This window comes from Schistocerca americana, unplaced genomic scaffold (assembly GCF_021461395.2).
Source record: "Schistocerca americana isolate TAMUIC-IGC-003095 unplaced genomic scaffold, iqSchAmer2.1 HiC_scaffold_578, whole genome shotgun sequence".
In the NCBI taxonomy this organism is placed as follows: domain Eukaryota; kingdom Metazoa; phylum Arthropoda; class Insecta; order Orthoptera; family Acrididae; genus Schistocerca; species Schistocerca americana.
In genome coordinates, this window is record NW_025726322.1 from 10,001 (window position 1) to 17,500 (window position 7,500).

Consider the following 7,500-nt stretch of genomic DNA (forward strand, 5'->3'; position numbering starts at 1 on the left):
CTATGTTGCGCCTTAACCTAACCTATGTTGCGCCTTAACCTAACCTATGTTGCGCCTTAACCTAACCTATGTTGCGCCGTAACCTAACCTATGTTGCGCCGTAACCTAACCTATGTTGCGCCATAACCTAACCTATGTTGCGCCTTAACCTAACCTATGTTGCGCCTTAACCTAACCTATGTTGCGCCTTAACCTAACCTATGTTGCGCCGTAACCTAACCTATGTTGCGCCTTAACCTAACCTATGTTGCGCCTTAACCTAACCTATGTTGCGCCTTAACCTAACCTATGTTGCGCCTTAACCTAACCTATGTTGCGCCTTAACCTAACCTATGTTGCGCCTTAACCTAACCTATGTTGCGCCTTAACCTAACCTATGTTGCGCCTTAACCTAACCTATGTTGCGCCGTAACCTAACCTATGTTGCGCCTTAACCTAACCTATGTTGCGCCTTAACCTAACCTATGTTGCGCCGTAACCTAACCTATGTTGCGCCTTAACCTAACCTATGTTGCGCCTTAACCTAACCTATGTTGCGCCTTAACCTAACCTATGTTGCGCCTTAACCTAACCTATGTTGCGCCTTAACCTAACCTATGTTGCGCCTTAACCCAACACACGTTGGGCCTTAACCCAACACACGTTGGGCCTTAACCCAACACACGTTGGGCCTTAACCCAACACACGTTGGGCCTTAACCCAACACACGTTGGGCCTTAACCCAACACACGTTGGGCCTTAACCCAACACATGTTGGGCCTTAACCCAACACACGTTGGGCCTTAACCCAACACACGTTGGGCCTTAACCCAACACACGTTGGGCCTTAACCCAACACACGTTGGGCCTTAACCCAACACACGTTGGGCCTTAACCCAACACACGTTGGGCCTTAACCCAACACACGTTGGGCCTTAACCCAACACACGTTGGGCCTTAACCCAACACACGTTGGGCCTTAACCCAACACACGTTGGGCCTTAACCCAACACACGTTGGGCCTTAACCCAACACACGTTGGGCCTTAACCCAACACACGTTGGGCCTTAACCCAACACACGTTGGGCCTTAACCCAACACACGTTGGGCCTTAACCCAACACACGTTGGGCCTTAACCCAACACACGTTGGGCCTTAACCCAACACACGTTGGGCCTTAACCTGCTCTGTAATTGTCATACGACGCGTTAAATTAGTGTAGTGTTGCCTAACTGCAACCCCCGCAATATAGTTTGCTACTCGCACTGCCCGGTCCCCAGAGTATCGCTTCATGTTAAACACCTTGCAGCTATACACTGTAATGCGGATGGCGGCAGGACGTACATGCTCAATGCCCTTCGCAGTTGTTCATTGGCATTCGCATGGCGAAGCACAGCCTACGTTGTGGTACGGCTTGTGGCAACTGTCCGCTGATGTTGTACGTCCAAATCACACACTGTACCGCACATTGGTCCTCATGTACTGAATGATACATCGTGGTACATGTGTGACCGTACCACGACTGCGCCAACAACGGCGAACCATACGGTCCAAATATTGTGCACTCAGCTACGTGTCGTCTCCCTATAAGAGCTGGATTGCAGTATGGTATGCCGTGGATGGCGATCAGCATGAGCCGTCTGTTGATGTAGTGGCGCGTGTTGTCAGACGTAGTCGTCTCTTCTCACACACCGTGATAGCATGGTGCACTGCGTTCCACATCTGCGACATGCGACAGAGGCCGGTTGACAGTCGTTCGCGCAATGGACATCGCATACGTACGGGGGCCACCTTCCACGTGTTCGCGAAGCGTGCACATGTTGTTGCGTGTATGTGGGCAGACATAGTGTGTCGTGACACCTGACACAGGCATGCAACAATCGTTGAATTTGCAAATGGCGATGGACGTCTACGTTTGCTGGTGACGTTACGCAAATGAAGAACTGGTAAACCGTTGTGGTGCGGTTGTTCTCGCTAGAGGTGAATCAGTGATGGCGACGATCGGTTGAGCTACCAACCGGTTGTTTCAGCGATACCCACCATGCCCACGAACGTGAATGGCATGTGGGTGTGAAGCGATACGCGGCGGTGGCTGGGTGGGACCGTCCCCGGCCGGTGAGGGGGGGCCTTCCGGCGTGCTGGCCGCGCGGTGCGTGGGCGCACGCGCTACAGCCGGCTGGTGGGGGCGGCCAGTGGCAGGCGCGCCGGCCGACGGAGGCGGCAGGCGGCGCAGCTGCGCGCCGGCGCACCCTGCACGCGGCGCCGTGCGGCCAAAGTAGGTCCTCGCGGGCCCGGTGCGAAGCGCGGTGGACATCTGCAGTGTGCTGGTCCGATTGAGGACTGTGTGCGCTGAGGATGCGCCGCCGCCCGGCGCTCGGCGCCGCGACGCCGTCTGCTGCTCGGTCGCCTCTGCGGTTCTCGCAGGTGGATTGTATCGCAGCTGTGCGGACGTGTTGGCGCGTGCGCTGTGCTGGGAGAGTTCGCTTCGGCACCCAAGTGGGGCTTTTGTCCTTCTGTGGCGCTGGCGTTGGAGCTGCCGGCCACCGTAGGTGGCGCGTGTTGTCTCCCGCCGGCAATGCCACGACAGCACGCTCCCGGGCCTCTGTCGGCAGCGGCAAGCTCAGTTGGGAGCACGGGTGGTCGCACCTAAAGCGTCTACTCGCCAAACTCCGGGCGATTGCGCCTCTCTCGAACCCGACCAAGTACTTAGGACGGCGCTGCGCGCCGCCGGGACCTGAGAGGGTTTCGAGGTGTATTGTGCAGGGGAGCTCAGCCTCCTCCTGTTTGCAGAATAATTGAGCGGACGCTTGCGTGTTCGCGCGGGCCCCCGGGACACACTCCCGGGCGGCCGGCTGCTCAGCTCTAGTTGACGCAGCTCCCTGGTTGATCCTGCCAGTAGTCATATGCTTGTCTCAAAGATTAAGCCATGCATGTCTCAGTACAAGCCGCATTAAGGTGAAACCGCGAATGGCTCATTAAATCAGTTATGGTTCCTTAGATCGTACCCACGTTACTTGGATAACTGTGGTAATTCTAGAGCTAATACATGCAAACAGAGTCCCGACCAGAGATGGAAGGGACGCTTTTATTAGATCAAAACCAATCGGTCGGCTCGTCCGGTCCGTTTGCCTTGGTGACTCTGAATAACTTTGGGCTGATCGCACGGTCCTCGTACCGGCGACGCATCTTTCAAATGTCTGCCTTATCAACTGTCGATGGTAGGTTCTGCGCCTACCATGGTTGTAACGGGTAACGGGGAATCAGGGTTCGATTCCGGAGAGGGAGCCTGAGAAACGGCTACCACATCCAAGGAAGGCAGCAGGCGCGCAAATTACCCACTCCCGGCACGGGGAGGTAGTGACGAAAAATAACGATACGGGACTCATCCGAGGCCCCGTAATCGGAATGAGTACACTTTAAATCCTTTAACGAGTATCTATTGGAGGGCAAGTCTGGTGCCAGCAGCCGCGGTAATTCCAGCTCCAATAGCGTATATTAAAGTTGTTGCGGTTAAAAAGCTCGTAGTTGGATTTGTGTCCCACGCTGTTGGTTCACCGCCCGTCGGTGTTTAACTGGCATGTATCGTGGGACGTCCTGCCGGTGGGGCGAGCTGAAGGCGTGCGACGCGCCTCGTGCGTGCTCGTGCGTCCCGAGGCGGACCCCGTTGCAATCCTACCAGGGTGCTCTTGAGTGAGTGTCTCGGTGGGCCGGCACGTTTACTTTGAACAAATTAGAGTGCTTAAAGCAGGCAAGCCCGCCTGAATACTGTGTGCATGGAATAATGGAATAGGACCTCGGTTCTATTTTGTTGGTTTTCGGAACCCGAGGTAATGATTAATAGGGACAGGCGGGGGCATTCGTATTGCGACGTTAGAGGTGAAATTCTTGGATCGTCGCAAGACGAACAGAAGCGAAAGCATTTGCCAAGTATGTTTTCATTAATCAAGAACGAAAGTTAGAGGTTCGAAGGCGATCAGATACCGCCCTAGTTCTAACCATAAACGATGCCAGCCAGCGATCCGCCGCAGTTCCTCCGATGACTCGGCGGGCAGCCTCCGGGAAACCAAAGCTTTTGGGTTCCGGGGGAAGTATGGTTGCAAAGCTGAAACTTAAAGGAATTGACGGAAGGGCACCACCAGGAGTGGAGCCTGCGGCTTAATTTGACTCAACACGGGAAACCTCACCAGGCCCGGACACCGGAAGGATTGACAGATTGATAGCTCTTTCTTGATTCGGTGGGTGGTGGTGCATGGCCGTTCTTAGTTGGTGGAGCGATTTGTCTGGTTAATTCCGATAACGAACGAGACTCTAGCCTGCTAACTAGTCGCGTGACATCCTTCGTGCTGTCAGCGATTACTTTTCTTCTTAGAGGGACAGGCGGCTTCTAGCCGCACGAGATTGAGCAATAACAGGTCTGTGATGCCCTTAGATGTTCTGGGCCGCACGCGCGCTACACTGAAGGAATCAGCGTGTCTTCCTAGGCCGAAAGGTCGGGGTAACCCGCTGAACCTCCTTCGTGCTAGGGATTGGGGCTTTCAATTGTTCCCCATGAACGAGGAATTCCCAGTAAGCGCGAGTCATAAGCTCGCGTTGATTACGTCCCTGCCCTTTGTACACACCGCCCGTCGCTACTACCGATTGAATGATTTAGTGAGGTCTTCGGACTGGTACGCGGCATTGACTCTGTCGTTGCCGATGCTACCGGAAAGATGACCAAACTTGATCATTTAGAGGAAGTAAAAGTCGTAACAAGGTTTCCGTAGGTGAACCTGCGGAAGGATCATTACCGACTAGACTGCATGTCTTTCGATGTGCGTGTCGTGTCGCGCAACACGCTACCTGTACGGCTCGCAGTAGCCGTGCGCCGCGTGCGGAACCACGCGTGCTTCTCAAAACTAACGCCAATGTTGTGTGGTACGAGCGCTGAAGCGCTGGAGCGGCTGGCCTGCGGCACCTGGCGCCTGGCGCCGGTTTTGAATGACTTTCGCCCGACTGCCTGTCCGCTCCGGTGTGGAGCCGTACGACGCCCATCGGCCGTGAGGCCGTTGGACACAGAACGCTTGAACAGGGGCCGCCACACGCCTACGTCCCGCCTATGCAACTGTCTTGAAAGAGACAGTGTAAACTAAGAAAAGATCACCCAGGACGGTGGATCACTCGGCTCGTGGGTCGATGAAGAACGCAGCAAATTGCGCGTCGACATGTGAACTGCAGGACACATGAACATCGACGTTTCGAACGCACATTGCGGTCCATGGATTCCGTTCCCGGGCCACGTCTGGCTGAGGGTCGGCTACGTATACTGAAGCGCGCGGCGTTTGCCCCGCTTCGCAGACCTGGGAGCGTCGCGGCCGCCTGTGGGGCCGGCCGCGCCTCCTTAAACGTGCGATGCGCGCCCGTCGCCTGGCGGTTCGCATACCGGTACTTACTCGGTAGCGTGCACAGCCGGCTGGCGGTGTGGCGTGCGACACCTCGTACAACGACCTCAGAGCAGGCGAGACTACCCGCTGAATTTAAGCATATTACTAAGCGGAGGAAAAGAAACTAACAAGGATTCCCCCAGTAGCGGCGAGCGAACAGGGAAGAGTCCAGCACCGAACCCCGCAGGCTGCCGCCTGTCGTGGCATGTGGTGTTTGGGAGGGTCCACTACCCCGACGCCTCGCGCCGAGCCCAAGTCCAACTTGAATGAGGCCACGGCCCGTAGAGGGTGCCAGGCCCGTAGCGGCCGGTGCGAGCGTCGGCGGGACCTCTCCTTCGAGTCGGGTTGCTTGAGAGTGCAGCTCCAAGTGGGTGGTAAACTCCATCTGAGACTAAATATGACCACGAGACCGATAGCGAACAAGTACCGTGAGGGAAAGTTGAAAAGAACTTTGAAGAGAGAGTTCAAAAGTACGTGAAACCGTTCTGGGGTAAACGTGAGAAGTCCGAAAGGTCGAACGGGTGAGATTCACGCCCATCCGGCCACTGGCCTCCGCCCTCGGCAGATGGGGCCGGCCGCCCGCGCGGAGCAATCCGCGGCGGGGTCGTGTCCGGTTGCCTTTCCACTCGCCGCGGGGTGGGGCCGTTCCGGTGTGCGGTGGGCCGCACTTCTCCCCTAGTAGGACGTCGCGACCCGCTGGGTGCCGGCCTACGGCCCGGGTGCGCAGCCTGTCCTTCCGCGGGCCTCGGTTCGCGTCTGTTGGGCAGAGCCCCGGTGTCCTGGCTGGCTGCCCGGCGGTATATCTGGAGGAGTCGATTCGCCCCTTTGGGCGCTCGGGCTCCCGGCAAGCGCGCGCGGTTCTTCCCGGATGACGGACCTACCTGGCCCGGCCCCGGACCCGCGCCGCTGTTGGCTCGGGATGCTCTCGGGCGGAATAATCGCTCCCGTCAGCGGCGCTTCAGCTTTGGACAATTTCACGACCCGTCTTGAAACACGGACCAAGGAGTCTAACATGTGCGCGAGTCATTGGGCTGTACGAAACCTAAAGGCGTAATGAAAGTGAAGGTCTCGCCTTGCGCGGGCCGAGGGAGGATGGGGCTTCCCCGCCCTTCACGGGGCGGCGGCCTCCGCACTCCCGGGGCGTCTCGTCCTCATTGCGAGGTGAGGCGCACCTAGAGCGTACACGTTGGGACCCGAAAGATGGTGAACTATGCCTGGCCAGGACGAAGTCAGGGGAAACCCTGATGGAGGTCCGTAGCGATTCTGACGTGCAAATCGATCGTCGGAGCTGGGTATAGGGGCGAAAGACTAATCGAACCATCTAGTAGCTGGTTCCCTCCGAAGTTTCCCTCAGGATAGCTGGTGCTCGTACGAGTCTCATCCGGTAAAGCGAATGATTAGAGGCCTTGGGGCCGAAACGACCTCAACCTATTCTCAAACTTTAAATGGGTGAGATCTCCGGCTTGCTTGATATGCTGAAGCCGCGAGCAAACGACTCGGATCGGAGTGCCAAGTGGGCCACTTTTGGTAAGCAGAACTGGCGCTGTGGGATGAACCAAACGCCGAGTTAAGGCGCCCGAATCGACGCTCATGGGAAACCATGAAAGGCGTTGGTTGCTTAAGACAGCAGGACGGTGGCCATGGAAGTCGGAATCCGCTAAGGAGTGTGTAACAACTCACCTGCCGAAGCAACTAGCCCTGAAAATGGATGGCGCTGAAGCGTCGTGCCTATACTCGGCCGTCAGTCTGGCAGTCATGGCCGGTCCTTGCGGCCGGCCGCGAAGCCCTGACGAGTAGGAGGGTCGCGGCGGTGGGCGCAGAAGGGTCTGGGCGTGAGCCTGCCTGGAGCCGCCGTCGGTGCAGATCTTGGTGGTAGTAGCAAATACTCCAGCGAGGCCCTGGAGGGCTGACGCGGAGAAGGGTTTCGTGTGAACAGCCGTTGCACACGAGTCAGTCGATCCTAAGCCCTAGGAGAAATCCGATGTTGATGGGGGCCGTCATAGCATGATGCACTTTGTGCTGGCCCCCGTTGGGCGAAAGGGAATCCGGTTCCTATTCCGGAACCCGGCAGCGGAACCGATACAAGTCGGGCCCCTCTTTT

At 56.9% G+C, this 7,500-nt stretch overlaps 2 non-coding genes and 1 pseudogene across 2 annotated transcripts; all 3 read left to right on the forward strand.

The window, feature by feature from the left end:
- Window positions 1-2,855: 2,855 nt before the first annotated feature.
- Window positions 2,856-4,765, forward strand: LOC124587107. Its single transcript, XR_006975268.1, has one exon. It is a non-coding gene; the product is annotated as a small subunit ribosomal RNA (ribosomal RNA).
- A 351-nt stretch (window positions 4,766-5,116) lies between these two features.
- Window positions 5,117-5,271, forward strand: LOC124587112. Its single transcript, XR_006975272.1, has one exon. It is a non-coding gene; the product is annotated as a 5.8S ribosomal RNA (ribosomal RNA).
- A 188-nt stretch (window positions 5,272-5,459) lies between these two features.
- LOC124587117 overlaps window positions 5,460-7,500 on the forward strand; it is a 6,181-nt pseudogene continuing 4,140 nt past the window's right edge.